Raw genomic sequence first — 15,379 nt, forward strand, 5'->3', positions numbered from 1 at the left:
AATATTTTATAATATTACATTCATAATGACCATATTTAATTGCTACAGCTCTAATTAAAGGTGATATCTGATTGCATGCATGTACTTTTGAAAAACCATAATTGTCTTGTGCAAGCCACTGAATAGATTTAGGAATCTTCAATAACAAAATTACATTAATAGCATATGCTATTAAATATGATTGATGGCAAAATTGGACCCCTCTTGGCTCTCTACCACACAAAAGCACACACTGCTTTTGAAGACGGCGCCTCTAGTGTCAACAAGAGAGCCAGGAAAAATAGACTGGTGCCACCAAGGCCTGCCTTCCCCAAAGAGAGGGCAATATCTTAGTGAGAATAAAAGATGCCTCTGGCATTTCAGCCCTGTGCTAAATGGGTTGATGAACATTTACTTGACAGGCTTTGTGTAGCAAGCCCACTCCAGTGAAGCCGGGGGAACCTATGATAGAAGGCCACTTAAAGTTGGACAGCAGTGTTTGGGAAGGTCCCCTACAGGTGGCCACCCCCAGTGAGAGCCACCACCTCTAGAAGTAATCAGCACACACCAGCAGCAAGGCAGTGAGTGGATCATATGTGTGCCCTAGATTCTCCATGGCTTGTATCTTCAAGTGTCCTTATCAAGCTAGCAACTCTTATCATAGAGCCCATCATGAACAACAGGAGAAAAAAAAGAGAGAAATAATAGATTCCAAAATAAATAATGTGAACCAGATCCAAAATGATAAATTATAATTGAGAAGAATGGATGAATGGAATCACATGTTTGCAGCTGCCTTTCCCCCCATTTAAGCCTTATCACAGTCCTTGGAGGGTGAGATAAGGAAATTGGGTCTCAGGGACAGCAAGAAACCTTGGTCTTTTGGACTCCAGATCTCACACTCTTTCAACAATAGCAGACTCTGCCTCTTAGAAGGCAAAAGCATGAATGCATGTCAAGAGATCTATTGTATTAGTCTGTTCTCATGCTGCTAAGAAAGACGTACCTGAGACTGGATAAATTATAAAGGAAAGAGGTTTAATGGACTCACGCTTCCACATGGCTCAGGGGCAGCACAATCATGGCAGAAGGCAAGGAGGAGCAAAGTCACATCCTACATGGTGGCAGGCAAGGGAGCATGTGTAGGGTAACTCCCCTTTATAAAACCATCAGATCTGTGAGACTTATTCACTATCACAAGAACAGTATGGGAAAGACCTTCCCCCATGATTCAATTACCTCCCACCAGGTCCCTCCCATGGCATGTGAGAATTATGGGAGCTACAATTTAAGATGAGATTTGGGTGGGGACACAGCTAAATCATATCATCTATTGTGCTTCAGATTTAATATGCTGTGTGGGACACAGTTCAGGGGACAGTGAACTGACATAATGTGCACACATAATGACATAATGAGCACACACAAACTGTATGTGCTCCAGTTTGTGAGTCTAAAGAGAGGACTTCTTGTTGGGAAGGGCAATGGTTGCAAAACCATGTTGGGATAACACTTTCACAGAGATATGCTGATGGCCATCTAAGATCAAGGTTTGGTGCTCATGGAGCACTGCTTGGTGTCTAGTGGAAGAAAGTGTGTAGACATGAAATCATTCCAAAGACAGCACCGAACTTTCCAATTCTGATGAGAGCTTGTCTAGTTACTCTTACTCACCTCCCTTCTTGGCTCTGGTTGGAAAGAAAGAGAGCAAATGAAATTCTTGAGCCCTAGATCCACCTACAGGGTGGTCATTCTTACTTTAAGTCATGATAGCAATCACTACCATTCATAGGATATAATACTCTTCAACATGTGCCAAGGACTGTACTAGATTTTTTACATACCTAATCTCACTGACTTCTTAAGGAAGTAAGAATTACAATTATTCTCTTTGATAGCTGAGAAACTGAAGTTCCAGAAGTTAGTCAAATATTACCAGGTCTCTCCAGCTACTGTCAGAATCAGCATTTGAACCCAGGACCAGCTGATTTTGAAGATTTTGCCCTTAAGCACAAGGATGCACGGTCTCACGAGAAAGATGGCTGAAATTTCTAGAAGACTAACCCTTTTCTGCAGCTTGGCAGGTGGATGGACTTTGCCTGGGGGACCTAGTTTGTTAGCCTGAAACTAGCCCCATAAATGTTTATTGATACCAGCTCATTACTTTTCATCGTATTGGTCCTGGGCTGACTAGAGAGAAACAGTTCTCACCGTGAGAACAAGGTGAAAGGCAGAGAATGCCTTAGAAGTGAGCCTTCAGTTTTCCAGATCCCCCTCTCCTTACATCTCGGGTGAAAAGGACTGAAATTATCTTCTTCCTGCCTCCACCTGCATGGTATTAAAGGTCCTGGCTGAATGGTCATTTCCCAGAGAGTCAAGTGTCAACCTTCTATCACACACAGATGCTGTCAGTATCAGCTAGGATGGAGGCTAGATTTCTTGGTCAATTAAGCCTCCAAATATTAGACAGTAAAACCACATCATTGATAGACAGTAAAGAGGAGAATAAAAAAACCTAAATTGCGATATATTTTAAAGAAAGACAGTGTGATTCACTCTAGAAAGAATTCTAATGGACAATAAACATATAAATAATTTCATTGCACCAATAATCAATCGATGTACATTTTTAAAAGAATATCTTCTTTTTCTGCCAATAGAAATAGCAAAGATTTAAAAGAAATACATCATACACAGTAATAAAAAGGAACAAATTACTAACACACACAGCAACATAGATGAATCTCCAATGCATTATGCTAAGTGAAAGAAGCCAGGCTCAAAACCATGTGATTTTTATTTATGTGACATTCTGGAAGCAACAGAACTACAGCGCTAGGAGTAGGGAGAGGAGGTGGCTACAGAGGAGCCAGGGGGAATATGGGACTATTCTGTATCTTGATTATGGTGGTGATTCCCCAACTATACATATTTGTGAAAACTTGGAGAACTTGGCACCAAAAGCAACAAACAAACAAAAAACATCATTTTTGTGTGTAAGTAAATTATACTTCACTATTAAAATGGCAAAATTATTACAATCTCAATTTCATAAAAAAGAAAACATTCTAGCAAGTCATATGCCAGATTTTTAATAGTTCTTATATCTAGTGATGGGTTATGGATGCTATTGACTTTCTCTATCCACCTCCCTGTATAAAATTCTTTATAGTAATCACATATTGTTTTGTTTACAGATGCTGAAAAAACAAAAGTATTTTCATGTTTATTTAAAAGGAAGAAAGAAGGATAATTCCCTGAGCTAATAAGTAGATAATAAGATATGTACCCTTATAGACCACTAGGAAAAGTTTGCCTTTATAATGCAGTGATACTCCTCAAAGGTACTGCAGTGTGTATGCTTTTTAGGTGTCCATAGTAGGAAAAGTAAAAGTGTTTGCACATGAGTATTCGTTAAGTTGCTTATAATAGAAAAAGCTTTGAAGAATCCTAAATATCTAATAATAGAAGACTGGTTAAACGTGTTATGGTATATCTATTCAGTAGTATACTTTGTAAACATTAATTATTAATATATGTAGATGATTTGATATGGAAATATGTTGAATGACAACAAAGCATATATATATTACATACATGTGCATACGAAAATTCCAGTTAGATATTTTCAAATATTAGCAGTTATCATATCCAGGTAATAACATATTTTCAGTGCATTATTTTCTAAATTTTTCCATTTTTTAAAAAACCAAATAGTATGCTGTCAATTGTATACAAGTGCATGACCATAATATCACATTATTGGTGATATTATGTATACACATTTATTATATACACGTTTTCTTCTTTATCCTTATTAAAGCTTTTTTGTCTCCAATTCTGTATTGTCTGATAAGACTACTGTTTCATCAGCTTTGTTTTAGTTAGTATTTGCCTGACGTTCATTCAGTTATGTTCAATCTTTAACATTTAACATATCTATGCTGTTTCATTTTAAGTTGTGTTTTTTAATCCAATTTGATGGTTGCTGCCTTTAAGTAGATGACTTTAGTCTATTATGATTAACAATACATTTGGCCAGACGTGGTAGTTCATGCCTGTAATCCCGGCACTTTGGGAGGCTGAAGAGGAAGGATCACCTGAGGTCAGGAGTTCGAGACCAGCCTAGCCAACATGGCAAAACCCTATCTCTACTAAAAGTACAAAAAGTAGCCACGGGGTGGTGCGTACCTGTAGTACCAGCTACTCGGGGCTGAGGCAGGAGAATCACTTGAACCTGGGAGCTGGAGGCTGCAGTGAGCCGAGATAGTGCCACTACACTCCAGCCTGGACAACAGAGCAAGACTCTACCTCACAAACAAAACAAAACAAAACAAAAAGACCCAATCCATTTGAAGTTATTTCCACCAACTTACTTTTGTTTCATATTTACAATGCATTTCTGTTTTCTTTCTCCTCCCGCCCACCTCACCTACTTTCCTGTCTTCTCTTGCATTGTTATTATTATCTTCATTCTCTCTTTTTAAAATTTCCTCAGCTCCTTCAGGATTTAGCAATTGCTTCTTACTTTCTCGGTGGCTCCCCTTCTATGTTTAATATCCATATGTAGCTCTAACGTCTTCTAACAAAACTAGAGGTTATTCTGTGACTTTATTTTCCTTTCACTGAAACCAAAGAACTTCATTAACTATCAGTGTATTTCCCTCACAAACTTCCTCTTCAGTGTTGTCTAGAATTTTAATTGCAGTTTAAAAAGTTTAATTACAGGTTTAAAACAACAGAATATTAGAGTACAGGTAATATTTAATGACACTGAACAACATTTCTTAACCAATTTTTGAGATTACTTGTTTTTCTTTTTTTCTGGTATTTTCATTCCTTCCCGCTGGACTTATGCCCCCCTTGGTGAATGAAGTATATCCTTTAGTAGTTATTTCCATAAGGGCCTGTTAAAACTACATGCCTGGAAATATTTAATTTTGTTCTCATTCTTACTTTTTCTTGAATTTGTATGTTTTTGAGACAGGGTGTCTCACTGTGTTGCCCAGGCTGGAGTGCAGTGGTGCGATCATGGCTCACTGCAGCCTTGACCTCCTGGGCTCAATGGACCCTACTGCCTCAGCTTCCTATGTTGCTGGGATTACAGGCCACTGCATTCGGCCTGTTCTCACTCGTTAAACATAATATAGCTAGACATAAGATCTGTGTGCTCCATTATTTCTCTCAACATGTTGAAGGCATCACTCCATGGTTAGCTTGGGACAAGTCTGGTTTTTACTAGTTCACTCAGCACTTTAGTACTCTCTGAAAACTAAGAGCTTTCATCAAATTAAGAAATTCTTAGTCATTGTCATTTCAAATATTACAACTTCACTGTATGCACCCTATTTTTTTCGTTTGAAACTCTTTTTCTAAGTCTTCTGAAGCTTCTCAATATATCATATTATTGAACTGATATTTTATATCTTTCATTTCTTTATTGATTGTCATGTTCTTGGTGGATTTTTCAATTCTATGTCATGTTTTTAAATGACTGTTCCCATCAAAAAGTATCCTGTGAAATGTGATTTATTTTCAGAATTTCTTGCTACTTCCTTCACACATCCTCCTTTCCTATTTTATTTCTGCCTATTTTATTTCACAATTATATTTTATTCCTTAGGTGGATAGCATGCTTTTTAAAAATCTCGTTAGTGACTCTAAGTATACTTATTTTAAAGTCATTTTCAGGCATGTCTGCTTTTGAAAATTTCACCCAAATATTGATTTTGCTGGTTACTAATTCTCCCGTATGTGTTTGAGAGTTTAGCCTGCAGGCTCATTTTGAGTGGCAATTTCTTATTTTAATTTTTTTCTTTACTTAAGTCTATGAGCCTCTCTCCCCGTTCAAATATTTTGTGTTTTTCTCTATCCAGGGCTCCAGCACCCTTATGCCTTCAGTCCAGGTCTAACTCTGGTAGCTTAGGGCAGTGCTTCTCTTATAATCTGTGTTAATACAGCAATTTGTTACTCTGTCCTTCAAGGACTGATGTTTCTGTAAAATTTGATAAAAATAAATTACCAAGAAAAATGACTATCTGTTCATATATCTTGGCCATATATATTACTATAAAAGCTATAAATGGCAAACAGTCCACAGGTGTGTCAATTAGGGTACCACACAACACATTGAATTGGGGCTCCTGGCCAAAGGATATTGGGATTTTATGGACTCAGTCATGGGTTCAGCTGGTTTTGACTGCAGGTGCTTCTGTCTACCTTTCCAGGTAATCAGCTTTTGGAAACTACAGCCCCAGGAGCAGACGTTACTTTTCCTTCTCACCCTTCTTTTATGAGAAGGAGTATCCTACCCGAGTCCCTAATTTCAAAAAAATGAAACTGGTTTGTTTGGTTCTCAGCTTCACATGAGAAACCTCAGGGAAATCAAAATCACATGACACATACCAGCCGATGAGATGGGAGAAGAAATCTGTTCAGGGTTTCCTCTTGCTTAAAAAGAAGCATAAGAAGAAGACTTAGTCTTGTCCTCTACATAAGAATGTTGATATAAAGACATATGAGGTGTATGTGAGGTGTAGCAGCAGCTATTTTGTGACCATGAGGGAGTCAAGCCGAAGACAAAGCCAACATACAAAGGAGGGCAGGGCTGAAAAATAAAGAGAATTCAGGCCCCTGATGCTGATCAGTCACTGAATTAGCCAAGCCAAAAGTCATCCTCCTTCATTACTTCTCTTACCAGGTACAAAGAATGTGCTTATTATTCTAACCGGTACATCTATTATTGCTATGTGTTGAGACTAGAAGTATGTAGTGTGAACCTGTATTACCTTCTTAACTTCAAATCACTCTCATTACTGTCATAATTTTTAGGCTAATTCATGGTAATATTTTCAAGCGCAGGAAGTAACTTGGAATTAGCTTTAAAATATTTGCAGATACTTTTGGAAAATTGCTTGATAAATTGGTAAGAATATTTTCTTGTTAGTATATTTAGTTTGATTGGTAAATGGGAATTCCTGAGGTGTCCAACATTTTAGCCAACATTTATTCAGTGTCTGTTAAATCTCATACCTTGTAATGGAAGCCATGAGGGTCATTGCAGAAAGATAGGATGTTTCCCCTTAAGGAATCTAACTAGGAGACAAACCTTACAACGACAGTATGCCATTTAGAGGGATATGTCTAAATGAGGAAGATGTACAGCAAATTATGTAGGGGGTCAGAAAAAAAACAGCAGATTTATGTAAACATTCTCAATGGATGCTTATTTACATTGATAGTTCGGTTACTAACTTCTTTCTCTACTGATCAAGCATAAACCCAGCCCATGCCCATTCTTCAATAAATGTTGAACAAGGTAGAACAGCCTGTTGGAGATGTTCTTTCTATAATTAGATGAACTGGAGAATTATTTCCAACTAGTTTCAAAATCTCTAGTTCGCATGTCTTTGAACGTCAGTGAAGCAGTTATCAAATTTGAAGAAATATTCCTTAGGGTTATATGTTCATTAAATGTGTAACTTTGTCAGAGTGCCACCGCATTAAAGATTTTTTTACAGCCAAGTGGTGAGAAAAGTACCTTTGGAATAGTTGCTCACTGACAACATATAAAGTGAAAATTGCACATGTTCTCAAATCTTTACACGTTTCTCCGACTGATCATTGGCTCCTTCGAAGGCTGGAGATTTGTGTGTAGCATGCCTGCAGGCTACATATGTTAAAAGTTAACAGGAAAATGTGTACCAGAAATCAGATGGAAGATTCTCTTAGATCCATTGTTCAGTGTGCCTGCTTATTGAGCCAGATTATTAGTGGTTTCTTTACAGCTGAAAATGGAGCAGCAACCGAGTGTTTGTGTGAAGAGCTGACACATGCGATGGTTAGTTGTCAAAATTAATACCTATATTTCCATTTTATCCATGCTAATTGCAGTGTAGTTTGATTCTTTTTTAATTTTTTAGGAAATTTCTGTTTTATTCTTTTCAAGCTAGAATAGAAAAAATAAATATATGGGAAGTTACACATAAGATAAATGTCCACCTAATATAGAAGTAGAATTGTATTTTAAGTCAAATATCTTTATAACAAAGATATTTCCAAGCCTCAGTCAATAGCTGCTTGATTTTGAGCAGCCTTTACTGCATCAGAAAGCAGAAAACAAGCAAAGCATTCTCCCGAAGATCTGTGCAATAGAAGCCAAGCTGTCGGCTACTTGTCTGATCAATTACCTCTGTTTGCTCAGCAAAGCCAACGTGTACTTTTGGCTCTATCAACAGGGATGCCAAGACTGGAAGCAACTGGGCAAGAGAACAAATAAGGAAAATAAAGTCTGAGCACCCACACAGGTCATGATACAAAGAAAAGGATTTTTTAAAGAATTGGTAAACTGGCAGGAGTGGCAATTGATACAGCCATGTCAAAGGGTGATTAAGTTGAACATATCTTCTAAAATGAAAAGCGGGCTTACCCTATAGTCCAGGAATTCACTTCTCAATATCTATCCTAGAAAAATGCATGTGCACAAAAAGCACATGTAAGATGTTCATTGTAACATAGCTTATATTAGATAAAAAATAAATAGCAGGTTAAGCGTCCATCAACAGGTTAAATAAGCCATGATACATATGTAGTTGTTAAATATAATGAAGGGAATCTGAATTTGTCAACATAGGGTCTTCTTTAAGACACAAGGCTGGGTGGGGAAAAAAACACATTTTTGAGTAATATATACAGCTGAACACTGTATATTAAATCAATTGATCATAAAAAAATACTCTTTCTTTTCCAAAAGTACTTTATTTTCCAGAAGTTCTCTATATGCAAATCATAGAAGAAGACTTGGATGTTTACATCTCAAATTGGTAACAGTGACTACCTCTGTGGAGGTGAGAGGAGACCAGAGTCGAAAAGAAGGGATTTTAAAGAGGCATTATGCATTTATTTGTAAGATTTTCCTTTATACAGATAAAAGCTTAATTTTTATACATATTTCACATATTAGTAATAAAATTAAAATCGATAAACAAATGAAAAGCAATATAACTCTGTGTGGTTTAAATTTAAACCTATTCTATACACTTTAAGCAAAGTCCTTTGGTTAAAGTCCTTTGGAGTTCTGATTTCTTGAGCTGATGTCATGATTCTGGGCATTGAGGATTCTTAGAAAGAGGAAATAGTGATATGCAGAAAGCCTCTTCCCTCTCCCCTTTTCATTTCTGTATAAACACAAAATCAAACTAGAGTGGCCTGCTGAGCTCTGCTTCATCAGTACCACTTGGCTTGGAACCAACTCTGTGTCATATCCCACAGTGCTTCAACACTCTCCTCATGTCTCCTAAGTCAGCAACGGATTCTTGAAACATCCTTCGATGTATTGAGATAGAACAGAGATGATGCATAGGCCACACCAACAAAAAATGTCAAGGAAAGTTGGATGGACCAAAGGTCCATGAGCTGTACTCGAAACCCTCTAGTTTCCTCATGGGAGATCTTGCCAACTGGTTACAAATGTACTGGCAAGAGACCCAAGTGAAATATAGAATCATTAAGAGTTATGGCCAGAGGGGCGTTCTGTTTCTCTTAGAGTTGGTGATATTACTGGTGCCATGTTGCTTCTGCAAGGGAAGGGATGTCTGAAAATTGAGCCAAATACAGCAGAAAAGGGAGACATGGTGAAGGAGAATCATTCTTGATAGAGCTAATTTGCTCTTCTGGATTTAACCATACCTTAGTATGGCCTTTTAAATTATGTGCACCAGGCCCGGCGCGGTGGTTCACACCTGTAATCCCAGCACTTTGGGAGGCTGAGGCGGGTGGATCATGAGGTCACGACTTCGAGACTGGCCTGACCAACAAGGTGAAACTTTGTCTCTACTAAAAATAGAAAAATTAGCCGGGTGTGGTGGCATGCGCCTATAATCCCAGCTACTCAGGAGGCTAAGGCAGGAGAATTGTTTGAACCCGGGAGTTGGAGGTTGCAGTGAATGGAGATCGTACCACTGCACTCCAGCCTGGGTGACAGAGCAAGACTCCATCTTAAAATAAATAAATAAATAAATAAATAATGTATACCAATAAAAATCACTGTTATTCCTTTGTCCCCGGATATGTCCTGTCTAATACTTTCCTCCCACTGAGGCCAGATTATAGCTCTTTGAAGGCTGATGATATGGAGAGTGGAAAGTGAGGGCCACTCTCACTTGCTTCATGTTGATTTGGTGGTGAGTATAAACCAAGTTGTTGATCTCCAAGGACTGGAAGCAGAAGAAACTCATTTTGGGGAGGGGCAGTCGTCAGAATCAGAGGGCTGCTCAGAGAAGAGCTCTCAACAGAGCTGTGGAATACCCTTCTCAGTGCAGCTGGAAAAGCTAAAGTGTGGAACATCCACACCCAGATAGATCCCCAGGAAGCCAAAGTAGATCATGCTTTGTAGCAGATTTGCATTTAATCTAAGACCTGTGCTCCTCCTCCAGAACTTCAGTTCATCTCCCTTGCTTAATAAAAGTCTTCTGTTACCTTGGGCAGGCACATTCTACTTCTGAAGACATTTTCACATGCAGTATTTTCATGTGATCCTCAAAGCCAGTCTGTAAAGGAGCCTGGTATGGAATGAAAATCTCCCCTTTACAAATAAAGAAACTGATGCCCAGTGGATTTCCTAAAGTCCCTGCTTAAAACTCTCCCATGGCTGCATTAGAACGGCATCTACATGCTTGTTCCCAGCCTCCTGGGCTTTTCCTGATCTGGCCTCTGTCTGCCCTTCCTCCCTCTCACTACCCCTCTTGCTCCAACCTCACTAGAGAAGCAACCCTTCCACTCACCTCTGCACCAGCACTGGCTGATTCATTGTCTTGTACTTTTCTCTCATGATCTTCACATGACTGGCTCTTCCTCATCTTCCAGGTCTCAAATCAAATATTATTTTCTCGGATGCTTCCATGCAACCCTCCCCAAAGTAGTCTTCACCACTACCTTATATCACATCACTCTTTTTATTTCCTTTATAGCTCTCACCTGCTCTGATTACATCTTATTCTTGCTGTTATTGCAATTGTTGACTGGTTTATTGGTTAGGGTTCTGCTAGAGAAATAGAACCATAGAATATAGAATATATATGTAACAGTATGTATATATAGAGAGAGACAGAGTGTGTGTGTGTATATATACTGTTATGAATATACATATAGAGACATATATACATATGGAGAGAGATTTATTTCAAGGAATTGACTTATGTAACCATATATAGATATATATACACACATATAGAGAGAGGTTTATTTCAAGGAATTGACTTCTGTGATTGTGGGGGCTGGCAAGTCCAAAGTCTGTAGGGCAGGTCAGTCAGCTGGAAATCCTTGAGCAGGAGCTGACACTGCAGTCCACAGGCTGATTTTCTTCTTCCTCGGGAAAACCTCAGTTTTGCTATTGAGGTCTTTCAACCGATTAGATGAGGCCCACCCAGACTGTTAAGAATAATCTCCTTTATATAAAGTCAATTGATCACAGATGTTTACTACATCTACCAAATATCTTCATAGCAACACCTAGATTAGTGTTTAATTAAATAACTGGATCCTGTAGCCAAGTTGATGCATAAAGCTGACCATCAGAACTGGTTTCTTCCTCATCTTTCTTCTCCCATAAGAAAGGAGATTTCATGTGGAGAGAGGTCTCTGTTCTGTTCACTGGTGTATCCCCAGGCCCTTGTATTACTGAGTGAGTGACCAGGCAGCTATCTTCCTTGAAGTGGTTCAGATAAGCCAAGGTCACAGCTCGGGGGGCCACAAGATGGCATCTGCTGGAGGGTGCCAGAGTAGCTGCCCACTTATCCCTAACTCACCAGAAACCGAGACTTGGTGCCAGAGGTCTCCAATCAGTGATCAGTAGTCCTGACCATTGCCATGTGGGTCCTTCCTACCTTCAGTGAGAGTGAGTAACCATGCCCCTCTACCCTCCCAGCTTTGCACCCCACAACCTCACTCAAGAAGTTATCTCAAGACAAAGTCAGAGCTTCCCAGAAAGCCTGCCATGGTGGCGTCTTGAGAGCAGCCTTTGAAGACAACATGCCATGGACTCAGGCTGATTCAGGGAGTTAACGCATCTGAAGCTGCACCTTAGATGGAGTGAGGCCAGCTGCCCCTTCAAACAAGGCATTAAGGAATAGTGTTCACCCAGTGCTCTTCTGCTCTTCATAGTGGCAAGTGGCACCACTGAGCCCCTTCAGAGGACCCTCTCTGCAGTATGAGGAGAGTCAAGAGAGGGATATGCCCAGCTGAGGCAAGCATGGGCATTTTCATCATTTTAAATACATTTTATACTATTATTATGATACTTATTTATGTGTGTTTATTTCTTATACATCTGCCCCATTAGAATGTGAACACTTTTAGAACAGGAATCTCGTTGAACGTCCTATCAGTTAGAACAGTGCTTGGTCTTAGAAAACGTTCAACTGATATTTGAGGAATGAGGGAAGGAAAGAAGGAAGGAATGAAGGAAAGAAAGAAGGAAGGAAGGAAGGAAGGAGAAGGGAAGGAAGGAAGGAGAGAGGGAAAGAAGAAAGGAAGGAAGAAGGGAGGGAGGGAGGGAAGAAAGGAAGGAAGGAAGCAGGGATGAAAGAGAAAGCAAGGCTGGAGAAAAAACAAGGAGAGCAGAAAGTAATTTATTATCATTCCCTGAACCAGCCTTAGAGGCTTAGTTAGAGGTTCCTGAAATCTGGGTTCTGGAGGTTGGAGGGGTTAAGTAGCAAGTTAGCTTGGATCCCTCATCTAGGGTTTTCTACCCTCTGGTACTGGGTCAACATATTTTCATGGTGCCACAACATAGCCAGAATCACTGAAAGCTAACTGAGCACTACCTCAGCACTAAGTTTTTGTTTGTTTGTTTGTTTGCTTGCTTGTATGTTTTGGAAACAGGGCCTTGCTCTGTCACCCAGGCTGTAGTGGCGGTGATGTGATCATTCATATCTCACTGCAGCCTCAAACTCCTGGGCTCCAGTGATCCTCTTACCTCAGCCTCCTGAGTAGTTGAGACCACAGGCACAGGCCATTGCACCCAGCTGGTCAGTGGATTTCACAGTGCATTGTGGATGTTGTGGTCATTTGCTTTTCATCCTGGAGGTCAGAGATAAATTGGTGACACTGATTCTGAATGGGAAATGAAAGAGGGTGCCCGGAAAAGGGGAAGTAAAGCAGTAGTTTTACCAGCCACATTTCTGTACCAGTGATTTTTTGGGCGAACTGCTTTCCTCTCTGTGCCTGGAATCCTATCTTCAAAATTAAGGGGATGAAGACAATCAGTAGTACTTGGGCTTTATTTTTAAGCTGTGGAGTCATACAAGGAACCCCAATATATTAAAAAAGAACAAAAGTATAATTTAGTTTTCATGTATATTATAGTATTTTCAAACGTATAGCATTTACTTATATTAATAAGAACAGTAATACCCCTGAGAGTAAACCAAATTTTGAAATCTATGGTAATGGAAGAAAGAGCCAACTTTATATTTGCTATCATCATGTAATTTATTTTTGAATTTTGTTTTCATGCGAAACAAGGAGATTTTCACAGAAAAGCAATTTCAGACAGTAAATGCTTATTTTTTCAATTTCATAATCTTCAGTTTAACCAAAATGGCAACTTAAGCCTTATTCTGCGTCTTCAGAGATGTAACTTAGCCTGGCAATACAATTTCACATGTCTGGGGTCACCAATAGGCTAAAGTAGATTTTATTAGCTTATGAGCAGCTGATTGCTTTTTAATTTCCACAGTATGGTTAATAAATACTCAAAAGAATGTTTTTGAGTCCCCTGAAGCATCTCCAAGTAAATAATCTGAACATCATTAAGCTAGAGGATTTATAAAAGTTCCTCTAGTTCTAAATGGCTCTTAATCTGATTATGTATGTATAAATGCAGTGGCTTGGTCATAGCTCACTACAACCTCGAACTCCTGGGCTCAGGTGATCCTCCCTCTTCAGCCTCTCCTAGGACTCCAGGTATGTGCCATTATGCCCGGCTAAATTTTTATTTTTTATTTTTTATTTTTGAGACAGGAGTCTTGCTATGTTGCCCAGGCTGGTCTTGAACTCCTGGCCTCAGGCAATCCTCCCACCTCAGCCTCCCAAAGTGCTGGGATTACAAGCCTGAGCCATCACACCTGGCCTGATTATGTATTTATTGAGGAGAGACTATGTGCTAGTGCCCAGAGACAAAGGTGACTACAACATAAACCGCCCTTTGTATATGCAGCTTAACTCTACAGGTAATTTTCAGCACTTTTCACTGTAAGGTAAGTGTTTTCACATCTTCATCTCCCAAAATAAATATGTAATGTACATACTATCATGTCCTCATTGTATAAATGGGGAAACAGAGGCTTAGAGAAGTTAAGAATTGTTCCAAGGGCAACAGCTAGTAAATGGCAATGCTGGGCCTCAAATTCGCAAGAGTCCACTGTGGATTTCTTGCTCTTAACCATTTGGCAACATTTTCTGAGTCTGCCAAAAACCTGCTTCAGTGCAGAAATGGCTCTGGCCCCTTGCTCATCTGGGAGGAAGGTGGGGTGGCGCACCAGCCCCAGGAGGGCGGTGACTGACTCCTGCAGGCCCCGCTCCTCTGGTTTGCGCTGATAGTGCTGCTCTCCTCCCAGCTCAGCAGCCAACCCCACCCCCACCCTACCCGAGCTGCTGGCAAGGCTGCCAGGTTTCCCGGGCAGGGAAGAAGAAAGCCTCCCATTAGCAGGAGGCTGCGGTTCGGAGCGTCCCTGGGACGAGAAGCATCTGTTGCTGCTCCCCATTGTTCCAGCTGAGAGCACGCTAATTGTCCCCTCCAAAGTTGGGCTGCCGTCTCTTGCCAGAGGGAAATTATGGACCCTTTTTCAGCAGGCGCTGTCCTTTCCGCAGCTGTCAGCTGAATGGCCCCAGGAGGAACAGACTGATTCGGAGGGTGGGGGGAAGTCCATCTTGCATCGTGATCCACGCGAAGGAAAGTCCGCACAGCCCTGAAAGGAAGCAGCGCACCCAGCAGACGGACTCCACCCAAGAACACACAGGCCGAGGGACAATGACCTTTCTTGAGCATCCATATGATTCCAAGGCCTGTGGGATGGTTTGCACTGCTGCTGTTGGATCATTCAGGAGCTTGAATGCGGGCAGCATTTTGGAGTAAAAAAAGTAGAACATGCTTGGGAATCAGACTAGGCTGGGTTCAAATCTGAGCGCTGCCACTCATTAACCACGACCTTGAGCAAATCACTGTCACTTATCCACCTTGCAGAGCAACTGGGAAGAATCCAGAAGCCAATAAATAACTATGAAATAGCTAGCACAGGCTGGCATAGAGCAGGTGCTTGATACGGATGACTTTTTGTTATCATTATTACTATTATTATTATAACACTGCGTTGAAACACACGAGTGAAGACAGCCCACATAC

Source organism: Papio anubis, chromosome 18 (assembly GCF_008728515.1).
Source record: "Papio anubis isolate 15944 chromosome 18, Panubis1.0, whole genome shotgun sequence".
NCBI classification, from domain to species: domain Eukaryota; kingdom Metazoa; phylum Chordata; class Mammalia; order Primates; family Cercopithecidae; genus Papio; species Papio anubis.